Below are 17,823 nucleotides of genomic sequence, written 5' to 3'. Positions count from 1 at the left end.
TTCTCATTGTTTGTTTGTGGATAGTTTGGTTGCTACTAACTTTAGTTTATAAAGTTTTAGTTACAAAAAAAAAAGATTTATTTGTTTACTTGTATATTGTAAACTAATAATTTTTTTACTTAAGATGTTTCTCTATTCCATGTTCAAAGATAATCTCGGCGTATTCCCGAATTTTAATTGTTAGTCAGCGCTAAGTTGTTGTATGTTTTTGTTGAACTAAAAGTAGAACTAACACTAGACCTATAACTAAAAACATTCCGATTTAGCCATCTTAAAAGACGTACAGTTAAACCCGAATGTGTCTCGTTCTAGATCTAGTGTTAGTTTTAATGTTAGAGTTAGTTCTAGTCTTAGTTGGTATTCAACATTAGATTGTTGTATATTTTTCATTGAAGTAAAACTATAACTAACACTAGACCTAGAACTAGAAACATTTGGGTTTAGCCGTCTTACGAGCCGTTGTTAGTTCTAATGCTAGTAAAAATAATAATAATAATAATATTCCTTTATTACCCAACAGGCATAGCCCAAAAAAGGATAACAATATATATTACATAATGTAATAATACAATAATATGTATCTGTATGTGAGAAAAAAAAAAATTACAAAAAATTCAAGAAATTAACAATTGACCGAATTATAAAGAAATAAAAATAAAAACTAAATAAGTGAATTTACATGTATAAGTGAATTTACATGCAGGTGATCACTGATTGTCTGGAATCCTGTTGCCTACTTTACAGAGAGTGTATGTTGGCGACCGTCTCATAATGTTTGTCCTAGCATAAGGAATGACGAATACGCAGCTATATCTTGAGTTACTCCTTGGAACAACAAACCCTAGTCGCTCAAGAATGAAAGGGCAATCGATGTTATATTCGCTAAGCCTTTGTAGAAACCTTTCATAAAACGCGTTTCTTCTGTCCATCAAGGAAATCATATTGTGTCGTGCAAGCAAATCATTTTGTGGTATACCTCGCTCAGGGTAAATTCCATCAGATTTGTAAGAAAGAAATTTTAAGAATCTACGATGGACTCGATCAAGGCTTAAGAACTCACATGCATATAAGAAACTCCAAATCAGGCAAGCGTATTCTAACTTACTCAGAACGTAAGCACAATACAAGGTCTTTAATAAGCTGACACTTGTGAAATATTTAGACATACGCATCACAAAACCTAGGGACCTAAAGGCCTCCGAACACACATTATTGATATGTTTTTTAAAATTATCGATGAGACTTCGGCATAGATCTTGATATCATCAGCATATCCCAACATCCGACAATCAATTTTTAGAAGTAAGTCATTTATGAAAAGAATAAATAATAGCGGGCCCAAATTTGATCCCTGTGGAACCCCTGAGGTAAGAGTGAACTCATTAGAAAAATATCCATTGTAAGCAACATAACATTTTCTATGTTGCAAATAAGAGGCCAGAAGTTGAATTGCTGAAGGAACAAATCCGAAAGAGCTCAATTTATACAAGAGAATTCTATGGTCAATCAGATCAAAGGCTTTGGATAGATCAGTGTATACAACATCCACCTGCCCACGTCTATCCAAGGTGCTACAGATAAACTCGGAAATCGTAGCCAAGTTGGTAACTGTAGAGCGACCGGAAACAAAACCATGCTGGGAAGCTGACACAAAGGGGCACGTGCTGGTGTACATAAAAGAATATAATAACTTTTCAAATAGTTTAGCAAAATTGGAAATTATCGAAATTGGTCTATAGTTTGAGAGGGACGTACGATCATCCTTTTTATAAACAGGCACAATTCTTGATCGTTTCCATCTTTCAGGAAATTCACAGGATGTAATGGACAAGTTAATAATAAATTTAAGAGGGCAAGCAAATATATAACGGTAATCTCTGACCATAAAACTTGGCAACAAATCATCTCCAGCAGTATGCTTATTAGAAAACGTTGCCATTAATTTAATTAGCTCCTCTTCTGTAGTGGGATGAAAAGAGTATGGCAACGGATTGAAATTAGATTCAGTGAAACTTCGGTCAGTAGATACAGTGTGAACAGCAGAAAACATGTCAGCAAAAGCATTTACAATATCTTGAGGATCAGCAAGAACATTGCTCTCACTATCAATCAGATTACATGGTATTCTTGTGTTAATTCTACACTTAACCGCAAAATTATATACCACTTATATGTTTCGATTTATTATAATTAAAGTCAAAATTATGATGCATTTTGAAAATCATATTAAGAATAGAATACATAAACAGAATTATTTCGATAATAACAATAAGTTTGATTTAAATGAATTGTAGGAAATAAACGAAAACTGAAAATAATCAAAATCATGTAAAATGATCATTATTGTTACGAACACAAAGAACTTCTTTTGAACCATATTTAGGTTATCAGTAACTAGTGTTACCACCTCTGGCTGTTATTGTAGCCAGAGTTGGCTGTTAGAGATATGATGGTTTCTTGAGGGATATCTTCCCATACGCGAATAAGACTTTATGTCCCAAAGATGCTCGATTGGGTTCAGCTCTGGACTACAGCTCTGGCTGGCCACTCGAGGACTTGAATATTAACATAATTTAAATATTCAGTAACAATATGTGCCGCACGAGGCCTCGCATTATCCTGCATAAGAATGAACCCATCGCCAATGTAAGGTGCAAAAGGTGTCACAAAAGGTTCTAAAATGTCTGTTATGTATCGTTCAGAATTCAGACGTCCAACATCAACGATATAAAGTTCCGTGCGAGCTGTTAAAGATATTCCACCCCATACCATCACTGAACCGCTTCCGTATAATGTGGTTTCTCGAATGTTACATGTGGAATATCTTTCATTTGGCCTTCTGCACACTCTTGGACGATGATCATAACTTACAAAGCAAAACCGTTACTCATCCGTAAATAACACCTGCTCCCAATGATGGATTTCCCAATCCAAGTGCCTTGTTGCAAAAGCCAATCTGTTTCTTCGGTGGTTTGCAGATAATCTTGGACCAGTAGCTGCTGCCCGAGGTCATAAATTTTGAGTACGAAGTCTTCTTCTTATGGTATCTTGAGTAACAACAGTGCCATGAACCTCGCTTAGTTGGTTTCTACAAATCTCTGCAGAACCCTACCGACCGCTGTATGAGCCACGCCAAAACTTCTACCAAGTTCGCGATTTTTTAGTCCTTCATTGGACAAAGTTACAATTTGAACACATTCATCACGATTTAAATTTCGTCTAGCACTCTCCATTATGTATTGCACGAATGGCAGTTATCTTATCAATTGGTAAAACAATTAAAAAACAATGCCTACTTTTATTTTAGAAGTGAAGCATATTTACTTAAAAAATAAGCCCCTCATGAAAAGATGCTATGATTTCAAAATTAAATAAAGAAGACGAACAAATCCTATACAAAAGGCGTAATAACGAACAAATTATTATAACTTATATTAATGAATCGGAAATATATAATATTTCTCGAAATAAAACCAAAAGTCAGCAGAGTGATGCGTTAATTTGGCGGTTAAGTGTAGATTTTGTTGTTATTCAGCGTTAGATTGTTGTATATTTTTCATTAAAGTAAACCTAGAACTGACACTAGACCTAGAACAAGAAAGTTTCTAGTGTTAGTTGTAGTTTTAATTGTTATTCAGCGCTAGGTTATTGTATATTTTTGTTGAACTAAAACTAGAACTAACACTAGACCTAGAACTAGAAACATTTGGGTTTAGCCGTCTTAAGAGATGTACGGCTAAACCCGAATGTTTCTAGTTCTAGGTCTAGTGTTAATTCTAGTTGTTATCAACGTTAGATTGTAATATATTTTGCATTAAACTAAAACTAGAACCAACACTAGACGTACAACTAGAATGTTTCGGGTTTAGTCGTGCTTCGTCAGACGTTCGCCCGTAAAGTGCAAATTAAAAATTTGTCATATAACGAACTTTTAGCTAGAATTGAGACTTCCTTCCCTGTATTAGTCCATTATATCGAGGTTTTACTGTATTATGTCTTTGTAACCCATAATAATGTTACTGTATTACTAAATATGGACATGATATTTAAACTTCTTTTATGTATTCATTTTATTAGTCATTCTAATTTAAATTTATAATTCTAGTTGTTGATGGTTTTATTTAACATCACTTAGGTTATGATTTATCTAAATAAGGATAATTTATTTGTAGAAAAAAAAACGATTCTTATTGAAACATAGTTTTCGATGTTGTTTAAATACGAAATAAAATTTCATTGCAATTCCAAGAGGATCGTTTCGATAATGATCGAATTGTGCAATGGAATCGTCAAGTGAATCGTTCGTCGACTTATAGTATCAACGCGACAGCAATAATTGGCGAACTGGGCCAAGATCATACCACGTATTGCAGCAATCAATCGGTCGTTGGCACTAAATTTCGACAGTTGTTGTTTTCCCACAGCATTTTCTCGAATACCCCGAATGGTACTACGCAATAATACCTTCCGTGCAAAATATATCCTTCCACTTTTTATTATCCTTAGGGTTTTCGTACCTTCACTTCACTTGATAGTGAATTATCATCAGAATGAAATATCTTTTATGTCCAAACAAATTTATTCGTTGCCTTTCACTTCAACTTTGCTATCCGCAAGGTACTTATCGATAGCCGTCGATAAAGAGGAGAAACACCGAAACTGTCAGCCGTACGACAGTGCAGATAAGAAGTATGGCGTATAAGTACAGACCGTTTACGGGATAACCGTTGCGGTACACACACATCTTCACATGGTTTCTGCATGAATTATTAACGAATTTCACCGGACAACGTTGTCTCCATACGGCAATAACAGTTAACGGAAATCTGATGTACACTCAAATATAAACACAAATATTCACACGTATATGTACACAAGTTGTACCGTAACATTAATTCATTCATATGTATGTATGACAAATGTATGCGAAAATTTAAACTTACTAAAACCTACTAACAAATACTTATCTATAATGATTATTCATTAATCTTTGTATAAAGTCTAAATAAAAGAGAATGGAATAGTGTCAGTGAACCTTCTTCTTAATTGGGCAAATTTAAACTTATTAAAATTTATGTTCTTGTTTAAATTTTCTTTGTTCCTCACAGGATATAGTCGTGTTTCAGGTATAGAACGTGCTTACACCGTTAATAATGCCAATATGACGACTTGGTTTAACTGTAAGTGTAGCCACTGTAACGTTCCCACATCTGTTATTCAGTAAATTCAAAAAAGACCATTAGAAGATTTGTATAAAAAAAGATAAAGCAAGTAAAAGATTAAAAACTTAGTAACGGTACCACTTAAATTGCTTTGCCTATTGTTAGGTTATTCCAATGGAATTAAATCACTTAGTTATACGAAAACTTTACGTAATTCACGGAGAAACCATACATACGACATCAATAATTTATCTTCTGACGAGTAGTATTTCAACCGTTCACTCCTGATCGACTTATTGATAATAAATGCCAGGTGCGGATTAAAATTATCTGATGATGCCTTCTATAAATCAAGTTTTATAAAAATCTAAAAGTATAAATAGCAACGAATTTGTCGATTAAGACAATTTGATACAAATTAGATAGTATGCCAAGGCCCAACGTCCAAATGGATACCTTGCACCGCGCCGGATTGTCTATTATTAATTTGCTCACTTTAATAAGATCATATAAGAGCTCAATCACACATATCGGTGACAGAACACGGCGGATTTGGCGCACCTTTCCACTCCAAATTCAAATTAATATACTGGTTTCAGTTGGTGGAACCTAACAGTTCAAACTTAATCTTATAGCGAAACTTAACAGCGGAGAATGTAAATTGTTTTTCATAATCGTAGTATATAGTTGTTTTGTTTTAAACACGACGGAATTTCGTAGATTTTGGTTTGATAAAAAGTTTTGCAAGCTTAATTTCAACTTTCTGATTAATAATAAGTGATGTAATAAAAAAAATCCTTTCAAATAGTATACAATAAAAGTTTTTTGATGTGGTTATTTTTGTACTATTACAAAATTCATTTCAGTTTCATGCCTTACTTTAAAATGATTCTTTATACGCTAAACCATTAGTTCAAATAGTTTCTTAGAAAATATTTATGAACAAAGAATAGCACAAATACATATTCTATAACATCATCAACGGATTTTATAATAACAAACAAAGCAATTCTCCTCTCACAATCTAGTATTTGTGATGGGCGAAAGGCTCTGACACCAGGTAACTTAGGAACTGATCACAATCTAATTTTATGCAAAATAACAATAAAACAACCTACCAAGATTAAGAATATGCCAATACACGGAAACTCTAACAGACCAAGTTAGCTGACGAGGTTGGGATAGAAAGCTGCTGACAAATTTAATGCTGCATACAACAAGCTGCTTATGTAGCTATAGGAAAACGTATTATTAACATGAATGCCACAAGCATGGCTTGGGGGAGTCACCACACAATATGGAGGAGTCATTCGTAATGCAAATCTACAAACTAGACAAAAAAGAAAGGTTTGTAAAAAGTTGCCGAAATAATTCATAGACATGGCTCCATTTGAAGAAGCTTCCAGCCTTGACAACTCCATGTTACCATAAGAGTAACTTGATATGGTATGACCATACGTAGATTCTCAATATGATAAGCTAGAAAATGTAATCACTTATGAAGAAAGATAACCACAGTTAAATAACTTCTGTATAATTTTTAGTAATAAACTTATTTTCTCTACTTTTTATTTAGCAAGACATTCAAATTTTGTTCGCAATTTAAAATTAAAATGACATGTATGCTATATTTAAAACATTCGGAAATTGTTAGAGTTTTAATCAGGAAAGCATGATATTGATTTTTTTTCCAAATCAATTCGGAAATAACTGCACTAGAAATGATCGAGATCAGCTTGTATCCAAATAGCTCGAAAAATGGGTTCCTAAAAAAAGGTGCTACCATTTTGATCACTCGAACAAGCCGATTTAATCTGATTCGACATTAATCTGATTCGAATCGGAGCAAATTGGAAATGTGATCTTCGACGAAACGCTGAAAACACTCAAACACGCAAATGCAGATCGATCAATAAATTTGGTAACAACGATATCCAGCAGAATAGTGGATGTTAAAAAAACTCTTACTGTAAAGCTTACTATTAAAATGATCTATAAAAAATAACATATAAAATAAATATAATCACAATATAGTGTATTGGTCATCATTTTAAAACAGGTTATTATTTTAAGAAAAACCCATCACGTTAGTATCGAGGAAGTAGCTTTGCTGCGTCGAGGTTCAGAATTTAATATTTTTAACTCTAGCAGTTTGTGTTAAGTCTTGCGCAAACCAAATATCAAACAGAAAAAAAAAAAGAATTTAGACAAACAAGCATGGTAACGGCAGCGTGATGATTTGACCCTGGATGTCAGTTGCAAGTTATAAATTTGGTATTTATCGGCTGAATTACCGGGAAAATGTACCGCCAAATTTTACAACAAAGTTTGCTTCAAAGTACTAAAAATCTCGGCAGTTCCTATTTGGAACTGTCCTTAATAGCACCATCTGCACAGTTAGCTGATATGAAACCAATTAAAAATATGTAGGCAATACTGAGTACAAGATTAAGGTATCCAACAAAGGAGATTTAAAAAAGGAGTTCCTCGGGGAATGACAGAAACTTTATAAGTGTGGTATATCTGAATTTAATTTGTAAAATTGTAAATAATTACATTTTAAATACTTTTGCTTTGAACTTACAGCTCTCAGCATTATACTAAAAGGCAGACAACAAAATATTCTGCTTGCAGTGTTTATGACGAAGTCAAACTAAAAGTAATGTGCAAAAGTCAATGTTCTAGACTGAACTAATTAAGTCAATACGACCTTTAGCTTTGTCTATTTTTCGCCACTACGATGATTTTAGTGAACATCGTGCTTTTCTTGCTCATGAATAGTTTCTGCATAAGAAGTCGTACATGCAAACTATGTTCTCGTCTCATATTTCTTAGTGTTTCAGGTACAACATGTATGTCAGTCAGCTATCACTTTATGATACCTAATTAAATTGTATAGTTGTTATAAATACGATATTAGACGATCTAGAGCAGTGTTTCCCAACGTGGGGCCCACGCCACACAGGGGGGAAATTTGATTGTTAAGGGGGCCAATTCGAAAATGGACTCGACACGAGTTTAACCCTTTTGCTCCGGGCCATTTAAATGTAATGCTAGATTTCGGTGCCAAATTTAACGAAAAAAGTTGGTAAGTATTTGATTTTATTTTTATTTATTTTAATTTTAGAAGCATAATTTTCCAGAAAATTTTGTCAAATGGAAAAAATATATTATTTTGCGGTGGCAGCGTAGTAAATGTGTTATATACATTTAAATAAATATGCATTTTTAGTATACGTATACACATACTTTAATTTTAGTTTTTAATTGATCTTATATTTATTTCTTATAGCCCATAGTAAAATGAGTGGTGCAAGCAAGAAAAAAACTCGTCAATATTCGGAGGAATATTAAAAATTTTGTTCATACCCACTGTCCACGATGAGTGGATTCCTCTTTGTCTTTTATGCCAGCAATGCTTGACCAACGAATCAATGAAACGAGGTCGTCTTGAGGCGCATTTGAAGGCGAAACATTGTGCTCATATTAGTTCAGATTTGAATTACTTTAAAACTTTAAAAATTTTGAAAAGAGAACAACATTCAAGTCTCTATTTACTGCTCATACATCAACTAATAATCGTGTTCTTGAGGCTAGTTATCAAATTTCTTTACTCATCTCATTTCTTTACAAAGATGTAAAAGCTATGCCACTCAGTAACAATACTGTTAGCAGAAGAATAGACGAAATGAGTGAAGGTATTGAAAAACAACTTGTGGAAAAGCTGAAAACAAGAAATTTCTCAGTGCAAATGGATGAATCAACTTTGAGAGACAGTGAGGCAGTAAATTATTGATAACTTACATAAGATATAGTGATAAAGGGCATTTTGCTGAAGATATGTTGTTCTGTAAGAGATTAGAAAGCACCACTACCTCCTAAGATCTATATAATAAGCTAAAAAACTATTTAGATGTCAATGATATACCAATGAAAAATATAACATCTTGTGCTGTAGATGGTGCTCCTAATATTATGGGCAAGAAAAATTGCTGATGGTGCCAGAAATTGATTCTTGTGCATTGTGTTATTCATAGGGAAAACTTGGTAGCTAAAGACATCTCGCCTGTTCGAAATAAAGTACTACATTCAGCAATAAAGTGTGTTAATGCTATTAAAGCTAATGCCAAATGTGAGCGTCTCTTTAAGCTATTTTGTGAAGAACAAAATGAAGACCATGTGAGACTTTCACTTCATACTGAAGTAAAATGGCTATCTAAAGGGAACTGCTAGAAAAGATTTATGGAACTGTTTGATACTCTTAGTGATTTTTTAAGCGACAATCCTGAAATGAAGTATCTGTTTTGTTGATTCAAAAGCAAAGATATTTGGTGTCATTACCCAAATTGAGTTATATCAGAAACATATTAACAACCAAATCTTTGAACAGTTTCATTGGTTCCAAAAATGTGAAGTAACTGATACATGAAGCTTTACTTGTTATTGTCAGTTATCTGAATATTCTATAGGCTGATTTAAAAGAAAGATTTTCTGATTTAAAACAAATTGATTTTCCAACATGGATGATGCAGCCAATGTTAGTGGATTTGTCTGATATATCAAATATGCAGTATCAAGAAGAACTTGCAGATTTGCAAAATGATGAGTCAGCTAAACCTTTATTTAATATAAAAGAAGCGATGGCATGGCTTTGTGAGGAAACAGAAATCAAATGCCCAAATTCAACCAAATATGCAAGAAAACTATTGGTGTCGTTTCCATCTTCATATTTAGCTGGATGTGGATTTAGTGCTGTAAATGATTTACTGGTAAAAGAAAGAAATCGGCTGGATATAACACAACGTGGAGACTTGAAACTAAAGCTAACCAAATTAGAACCTAATATAAAATCTCTGTGCAGCAAGCATCAAGCGCAAGGATCTCACTAAATTAAAATAATAAATTAATATAGAAAAATCTTTTTTAAAATTATTTGGAATTTAAATTTCAGTTTTTCATTATATGTTTTGAAAATTTACTTACTGTGTTTCGTTAACAATTTCCTAGTTATTTCTTCCTAAAACCTATCATTTAAATTTCTTAAGTGAACAATTCAATTTTTTAATATTAAAAATTATGTATGTTACATTGGGTCTTACCCCTGAAAGACTGTACTGGCTCTATGTGACTGTGGTTAGACCTATGATCACATACGGAGCAGCGGCCTGGTATAGGAAAGTCCGACAGACTTCAGTTATCAGTAAACTTTCACGAATTCAACGAGCAGCTGGATTGGCAATCTCTGGTGCGATAGGCACAACGCCAACTCTAGCAATGGAGGTTCTGCTTGGCCTATCTCCTCTGCATTTGCATATAGAGAAAGTGGCTAGAACAATCATTTACAGATTTAAGCAATATGCTCAAAACTGTTCCGACATGTCCTACCAATGGGCTGCGGAAGACATTATAAGCACTGATATTGTGCTATCAATGCCGTCAGATTTGGCGGTATCACTATCAGTGATTAATGCTCGATACCAGATTGTACTGCCTGAGCGGCAGTCCTGGGTCGAAAATGAAAATTCTCTGGTTCGGGCAGACATTTGCTTGTACACAGATGGGTCAAAAACGCCTGAAGGGGTAGGAGCAGGAGTATACTGCCAGACACCTCGAATTAAGCAAGCCTACAGCCTGGGTACGTACTGTACTGTATTCCAGGCAGAAGTATTTGCTATTGACATGGGTGCTAAAATCCTTCTTGAAAGAGGGGTGAAGAACATGACAGTACGAATTTTCTCAGACAGTCAAGCCGCTCTCCAGGCGCAGCAAGCCGTGAAAACGGTATCGGCTCTGGTTAATGATTGTAAGAGAACATTAAACACACTGAGTTGTGATAACAGAGTCTCTCTGATCTGGGTCCCGGGTCACTCTGGGGTTGCTGGCAATGAAGCGGCAGATAAGCTAGCACGACATGGCAGCGCTGAAGCGTTTGTGAGGCCGGAACCAGCAGTTGGTGTATCATTTGCGATGGCCAAATATAGGATTGGACTGTGGGCTGAAGAGAGACTTCGCCTACTGTGGACCAGTTCTCCTGGAATGAGACATGCTAAGGTGTTTATTAACATCGCCACTGTCAAACCCGGGAATATTTTAGGACTTGCCCGTAGTAGACATACCTCAACTTGTTGGGCTTAGCCGACGATGTTGAATGCTGACTATGTGCGGAGGAAGCAGAGACGGTTGAGCATGTTTTATGCCACTGCCCTGCCGTTAACCGTATCAGATTCTCGATTTTTGGGTCGCAGTTTATCTCCTCAAAAGATCTGAATGACCTTTCGCCAAGCAAGGTATTAATGTTCGTTAAGAGCATTGGACTGCACGGTGAAATTTGATAACGATATCTATCGGGGTACAATAGATCCTTAGGGTCGCGGTGCAAGGTTGGTTGGTCCGCCTACCCGATATGTATTCTATGTAATGTAATGTAATGTAGGAGGGGTATAAGAATTTTAGAACGGCTAAGGTTGGGAAACGCTGATCTAGAGCTAAATGTTGAAAAACTTCTGCATACAGTGAAATTCTCCTAACTCGAATCACTATGGGAGCGGAAGAAAACTTCGAGTTATGGGAAATTCGAATTAGAGAAATATATTTAAACACATTTGAAGCCTAGTCAAACGCTTGAGCTTACGAAAATTAGTTCGAGTTAGGGGAATTTCACTGTATATTGAAACTTTTTTGATCCCCTGTATCTATAATGGAGCTTTTGAATCTACTGTATTTTAATGTTTAAATGTGTAGAATTATTTACTGAATACAATGAGAACATACAATTTAACTTTGGCAATATAATAACTAAGTTACAGATTTTTGAAAAATTTTCCCCAAAATGTTGGAAATGTTGTACGGATTCCTCGTGACATCCTTTGCGACAGCTTCTGAATCAATAACTCGATGTAACATTAGAAAGCTAACTCACAGATTTTCATCAAGTTAACCGTTATTCTCTAAAATGCTTCATCTAGGAGAAGTACCGTTCCAAAGTGGGGAGTTTCTATATAGAAAAACTATAAAATCCTCGATTTAAAATATGAATATCACTTTTGGTATTAATAATAGTTCTTGAGAAAACTTTTATTTTGCTTAGACCCATAAAGCTAAAACGGTATTTTCCTTTGAATGATTTTACCATAACCAATATTCAAGTTTATTCTACAGCGGTTAATTTGTATTGTATTTTAATATTGCGTAACATAATTTATTCCTAACTTTGTGCGGGTTACATAGAGGCAGGAAATTATATTTTAAAGTGCCTAATAATTCCAGAAAATATTCCATTCTATTGCCAAATTTTACAAAAATATTTAATTTTAAGATCAAATCTTCAACTTTCTTTGTGTATGTTGGTAGTACAAGACGAAATGTATGAGACGAAGACAATTTGGAGAAAGCTAAGTCGTCGCGACGACGTCAGGACTGACGACGACGCCAGCGGGTAGTATGAAGGCGTCTCGATAGGCGCCGACACAGTCGCCATGACGACGCCATGTTTTCGCCAGTGACGTAACGGTTACGTCAATAATCGACCGGGTATACACTACACAAGGAATCTCCGATGTACATATTATTTACTTACGTAATGCAACCGCTACGAGGCGCTGGAGGCCGCGTATCATGAGCCCGCATGCCCCGTTGCACCCGCCAGGCGGTATTCATTAATATGTATGATGCGCGATTACGTTGCTAGGATACCCTGAGAGAAACAGTTGCCGGTCGCGATGTTTACAAACAACAGCGAAGACGAGACATTGCGCCTCGCAGCGGAAAGCTCGGAAACTACGACTTAACCAAATAATGACAGTTATTCTAATAACTTTGATATTTGATGCTAAACGATCGTAGTAATAAAACAAAATGTACATTATTATATTTATATAATCACGAGAAAGGTTATTGGCTTTTCTGTTGTTTATTTGCGAGTAGAAGGATTGAATAAAAAATTATGATTACGAAACAACAATCAAATTTGTGTTCAATTACGCCACACCGCAGCGGCGTAAACCACTTAAAGCAATTTTTTGCAAATACTTACGTCCAGCCTCCACTTACTGACGACATAAAAATACTTAAAAGCCCCATCTCGATGATCATTCCGACAAGCAATTAATAATTAATAACATTTAATTGGCGAAATTACACGATTTTGGGTTGCAAATTTTATTATTAGCGTTCCCAAAATAAAAACGATGTGAAATTGATTTACTCAATAAGTAATAAATTTCGCAGATTGCAATTCGAGATAGTTCTGCGTAAATGTTAATACGTGTATTAATTTATTGTGGGTAGTGTTAAAGGCGTAATTATACTTTCCGTCCGATTGCGAATGGCAGGAAACGAAATTTTACCAACCGCCAATTACCAGTTCAAATCTAAAATTATCTTGTATTTATCCCTTTATTCTGTTCTCGTGTGGTTAACTTTATACACAAAATTTCCTTATAAATCACCGAGAAGCATTTACGAGCTTTTTGCGCTCGAAGCCCCGTTACTCTCGCGTGCTTCCACGAAGCACGTTTTTAATATTGTCCTTAAAAAGCGCCTTTTAACGGTTATGTCCTGTGAAATATTCAAAAAGAAAGGAGCTCCGAGTGCTAAATAAATTTCCACAAGACCACACTCGTAACTCTTGACGCAGTGAATCGATTGTTCTTTTAATAAAGCTTGCGACTCAATGGGTAAGCTTTCATCTTCAAAACTCAAAGCTTTACACTAGCGTCGTCACGTCGTTTCGAAGATTTGTGGGGTGGCGCAGTAGCGACCAAGACGACGTTGGACGCAATTAAGGAGTGACGCCAACGTTTCGAACTTCAACGTTGTTTATCTCTGCCAGTGTATACTAGCCCTGGGCGGAGAAAATAAATTGCCGAGCAAATGCGATCTATTTTGGTTGGTTATGTGGAAAACGCACTACAATAGATCTTACAAAAAGAGAGAGATGGATATGCATAATGTGTTTTCTACTCTAAAACCATACAATAACAGTTTCAAATTTATTGTTATTAATTTTTTACCTTGGTAATTTATTAATATTGGTTTGAAACGACTTGATCTCGACGTCGTATAGAAAATAAATATGTCAAGTTTGAAATGTTTTTGTGATGGGTTGTGCAAGTTCTAATCAAAGGGAAGTTGTTTTTATTGTGATCGTATGGATATTCTTATTTCTGGATACGGCGATGTATTTATGTACAACTATCAAGGTAACATTTTAAACTCTTTTAGTAAATTAAGAATATTTTTCAGTTTTTTTCACTCTACTGGAAAGATCGACGTGCATTCACAAAGGGGTGGTGTATAAAAATTTTAGCGGACTTCAAGCTCGTGCAGGTGATTTTTATAATGATGCGTGTACAGGAAATTTTTTGCAAAAACTTCAAAAGACATTTTATATAAAATAAATGTTTAAAATAAAAAAAAAATTTTCAGGTGTAGATTACTTCGAACACTATATAAATACTTGAAAACTTTGAAATTGGACAAGAATACTGTTTTATGTCTTAAATGTTATCGTATAAGGTAATTAGAAGGGATCTGTACATATAAATACATCGTATTATAATCTAATTTAATAATTGAATTTTTTAACTAAAAATTACCTAAGGAGCTTTCGAAAATTAATATAGGGTACCAAAATAATATACCATCGCTTCTGGTTTAGGCATTTTTGACGTCTAAATTTCAAGATAGAAACTCCAAATTCGATTTGTATTAAGCTATCCTACTTGGCTGGTACGTTATTGCTGGTCGGAACTGTCAATCGTACTCTTGAGGCTAGTTATCAAATTTCATTATTCATCGCTAAATCGGGGAAAAATCATACCATAGGGGAGAATGTAATCAAACCCTTGATGTCAGCATTTCTCAAAACGGTTATGGAAAATGATGATAAAGATGATAAAGCTATGCCACTAAAAAACAATACTGTTAGTAGAAAAATAGACGAAATGAGTGAAAATATTGAAATGCAACTTATTGAAAAGCTGAAAACAAGAACATTGTCCCCGGAAATAGATTAATCAAGTTTGAAAGATAGTGAGGCCGTAGTTTTGACTTATGCAAGATATATTGATAAAGGTGATTTTGATGAAAAAATGTTGTTTGCTGTGATTTTGCTGAATATAACATCTTGTGCTGCAGATGGTGCTCCTAATATAATGGGGAAGAAAAATAGTTGTCTAAAATTGATGAGAGATGAAAATCCAGAAATGCTTGTAGTTTCGTCTGGTTTTAATTGAATATTAAATTCAGTTATAAAGTGTATCAACGCTGTTAAATCTGAAAGTACCTCTTCAAGTTATTTTGTAAAGAATAAAACGAAGACTATGTGAGACTTATACTTCACACTGAAGTAAGATGGCTGTCGAAGAGATGTATGGAACTGTTTGATACCCTCAGTGAATTTTTAAGCGAAAAAACCTGATATGAAAGAAAAATCTGTTAACGGATCTTTGAAACATGAGATGTTTTAACTTGCTTGAGCTAAATAACATTATGATATTCAGAAAAACAGATCTTTCTTTCATTACAACATAGATAAACATTGCACGCGGTACATTTTGAGTAGGGTCTACCTTTGGCAGAACAATTTTCACAATTTCCTCTTTCTTTTGAACTTGCGCTACGACATTTTCGTGGACGCAGTAAATTTGAATATTTATTTATCAGACCTGTAGCTACAGAACGACGAAAATCTGATAGAATATTGAGAAAAAACTAACATTTTCGCATCTCTTATCAATCTAAGTGTCAAAAAAGATGCTAATTCAAAAATTCCTGGAAGCCGAGTTTATTGAAATTAAAAAATGAAACTTATTTTAAATTGAAGCCTAAAGTTTTCTGTTTAAATCGATGTATAATAATCGTTGGGTTGAGTATTGAGTTAAAACTAACATTTTTGTGTAACCTAAAAATGTTAAAAAAGATGCTAATTTAAAAATTCCTGGATGCCGTATTTATTGAAATTAAGGAATGAGACTTATTCTAAATTAAAGCTCAATGCTTTCTCTTTAAAATGATGTATAATAATGGTTATGTTGGATCAGAAAAATGTGTAGAAAAAAAATGTTGAAATTAAACTTACATTTTGGTATAACCTAAAAACGTCAAAAAAGATGCTAATTTAAAAATTCCTGGAAGCTGTGTTTATTGAAATTAAGGAATGAAATTTATTCTAAATTAAAGTTCAAAGCTTTCTCTTTAAAATGATGTATAATAATTGTTGGGTTCGATTGGAAAAATATTGAGAAAAAAAATGTTGAAATAAAACTTTCATTTTGGTATAAGCTAAAAGTGTCAAAAACGATGCTAATTTAAAAATTCCTGAAAGCCGTATTTATTGAAATTAAGGGATAAAACTTATTCTAAATTAAAGCTCAAAGCTTTCTCTTTAAAATGATGTATAATAATTGTTGGGTTGGATTGAAAAAATATTGAGAAAAGAAATGTTGAAACAAAACTTACATTTTCGTATAACCTAAAATTGTCAAAATATATGCTAATTTAAAAATTGCTGGAAGCCGTATTTATTGAAATTAAGGAATGGAACTTATTCTAAATTAAAGCTCAAAGCTTTCTCTTTAAAATGATGTATAATAATTGTTGGGTTGGATTGGGAAAATATTAAGAAAAAAAATGTTGAAGCAAAACTTACATTTTCGTATAACCTCAAATTGTCAAAATATATGCTAATTTAAAAATTCCTGGAAGCTGTATTTATTGAAATTAATGAATGAAACTTATTTTAAATTAAAGCTCAAAGCTTTTTTTTTTAATGATGTATAATAATTGTTGGGTTGGATTGAAAAATATTGAGAACAGAAATGTTGAAATAAAGCTTACATTTTCGTATAACCTAAAAGTGTCAAAAATGATGCTAATCTAAATATTCCTAGCAGCTGTGTTTATTGAAATTAAGGAATGAAACTTATTGTAAATTAAAGCTCAAGGCATTCTCGTTAAAATAATGTATAATAATTGTTGGGTTGGATTGCAAAAATATTGAGAAAAGAAATGTTGAAGTAAAACTTACATTTTCGTATAACCTAAAAGTGTCAAAAAAGATGCTAATCTAAATATTCCTAGCAGCTGTGTTTATTGAAATTAAGGAATGAAACTTATTGTAAATTAAAGCTCAAGGCATTCTCTTTAAAATGATGTATAATAATTGTTGGGTTGGATTGGAAAAATATTGAGAAAAGAAATGTTGAAACAAAAGTTACATTTTCGTATAACTTAAAAGTGTTAAAAAAGTTGCTAATTTAAAAATTGCTGGAAGCTGTGTTTATTGAAATTAAGGAATGAAACTTGTTCTAAATTAAAGCTCAAAGCTTTCTCTTTAAAATGATGAATAATAATTGTTGGGTTGGATCGGGAAAAAATTAAGAAAAAAAATGTTGAAACAAAACTTACATTTTCGTATAACTTAAAAGTGTCAAAAAAGTTGCTAATTTAAAAATTGCTGGAAGCTGTGTTTATTGAAATTAAGGAATGAAACTTGTTCTAAATTAAAGCTCAAAGCTTTCTCTTTAAAATGATGTATAATAATTGTTGGGTTGGATTGGAAAAATATTGAGAAAAGAAACGTTGAAATAAAACTTACATTTTCGTATAACCTAAAAGTGCCAAAAAAGATGCTAGTTTGAAAATTCCTGGAAGCCGTGTT

At 33.6% G+C, this 17,823-nt stretch overlaps 1 protein-coding gene and 1 long non-coding RNA gene across 5 annotated transcripts in view; one reads left to right on the top strand and one right to left on the bottom strand.

Moving 5' to 3' along the window:
- The window catches only part of LOC111425506 (Hormone receptor 3), a 175,280-nt gene that overhangs the window by 75,950 nt on the left and 81,507 nt on the right, over window positions 1-17,823 (bottom strand). The gene's annotated exons all lie outside the window — the stretch shown is intronic.
- LOC111419839 (uncharacterized) lies at window positions 14,182-14,726 on the top strand. 2 transcript variants are annotated; one of them, XR_002707020.2, is made up of 3 exons: window positions 14,206-14,348; window positions 14,406-14,489; window positions 14,589-14,726. It is a non-coding gene; the product is annotated as an uncharacterized lncRNA (long non-coding RNA). The 2 variants fall into 2 exon arrangements; XR_002707019.2 differs by having other exon boundaries at window positions 14,182-14,348; window positions 14,406-14,726.

The sequence above is a fragment of the Onthophagus taurus genome, chromosome 7 (genome assembly GCF_036711975.1).
Source record: "Onthophagus taurus isolate NC chromosome 7, IU_Otau_3.0, whole genome shotgun sequence".
NCBI classification, from domain to species: domain Eukaryota; kingdom Metazoa; phylum Arthropoda; class Insecta; order Coleoptera; family Scarabaeidae; genus Onthophagus; species Onthophagus taurus.
The sequence above is the reverse complement of the archived record's forward strand: the minus strand, read 5'-3'. Positions and strand labels throughout refer to the sequence as shown.